Source organism: Olea europaea, unplaced genomic scaffold (genome assembly GCF_002742605.1).
Source record: "Olea europaea var. sylvestris unplaced genomic scaffold, O_europaea_v1 scaffold979, whole genome shotgun sequence".
Lineage (NCBI taxonomy): Eukaryota > Viridiplantae > Streptophyta > Magnoliopsida > Lamiales > Oleaceae > Olea > Olea europaea.
Genome location: NW_019268297.1, coordinates 115,021 through 116,438, shown reverse-complemented (window position 1 = coordinate 116,438; position 1,418 = coordinate 115,021).

Below are 1,418 nucleotides of genomic sequence, written 5' to 3'. Positions count from 1 at the left end.
GCCTTGACAGAGACACAGTTTCTCATATCTACAGAGAAGGTAACCAGGTTGCAGATTCTCTTGCTTCAGAGGGTTGGGATCACCAGCATTACCAAGAATATGGACCACTTGACCTGCCCCGACAAATTAGGGCATTGGTGCAGATCGACAGATATGGATTGCCCAGCTTTAGAGGTTCGTAGTTTAGGCAATCATTTTTTCATTTTTCTTGTACAAGGGAGTAGTACTTCCTCATTTACTTTGTTCATTTATAATTTTTCATTTGTTGCACTGTTGCTTTTTGGAGGTCAGGTTTATGCCCCCCTCCTTTCCTGTACTCTTGATTTTTATGAAATAAACATGGTTGGGGAACCCTTAACCCCCATCAACCTTCCTTGGTGGACCCTAAAAAGTCATTAAGGATGTGTGGATGTCTTTACTAAAAAAAAAAAACCCTAAACCCTAAACCCTAAACCGTGTGATTGCATTTCATCTTCAAATATTTGTTACAATTTACATTTGCTGGAGGTCAGGTCCATGCCCCCCTCCTCTATTTGTTTTCCCGCTTTTCATTATATAAAATAAACCACACTAGTGGTATTTGCTTAAAAAAAAAAAAAAAAAAAAAACCCTAAACCCTAAACCCTAAACCCTCTCGAACACTTTCTCTCTCTACCTCCAAAACGCTCTCCCTTCTCTCTAGAATGGGAGAAACCCACCAAAACTCCAATAAGCCCGATCCACCACCAAAACCACCGGATTGCACCACCCCAAGTGGTGGAAAATCATCACCAACAACGACCCAAACACATCCTATAACACCAATATCAGATTCATCCCCCAACGCAATAGATATAAGTTTGAAAAATTATGGCACGAATCCCAAGGTCATCGAAACACCCACTTCTGATCAGAATTTGGACATGGGACCATCACCAATGAACTCAGAAGGCCCAAAAACCCCTAGGGTGGTGTCCTCGACGTCCAATTTGGCCGGAATTGAAGCATTGGAAAAAGTACAGCCCGAAACTGATTTTGAAATTAATTCTTGTACGATGGTTCAACAGATACACGCGCCAGATATTCAGAATGCCCATGAGATGGCAAACCTTTGGTCAAAAAATCACGGCAATCGAAGGTGGGACGCTCCTGTTACGGCACCAAACGTAAATGGACAGTTTGTCGAAAAATTGCAATTTTCGGCCTCTACGGTTCTCACCTCGGGAAACGCGCCTGACCGCGTTATTCAGCATGAAATTCCGCACGAGATTGTTGAAAATCATAAATTTCTGCCTCCGGTTGATTTTGGCAGGAAAACGGAGCCGCTGGCGGCCGGCCGGCGGCGTCCCGGCGGCCCTCCGGCAACTTTTGATCAGAATGTTCTTCCAGTTAATTTGAATCCATTTTCATCATCGGTTTTTCCACATGAGGCCCAGACA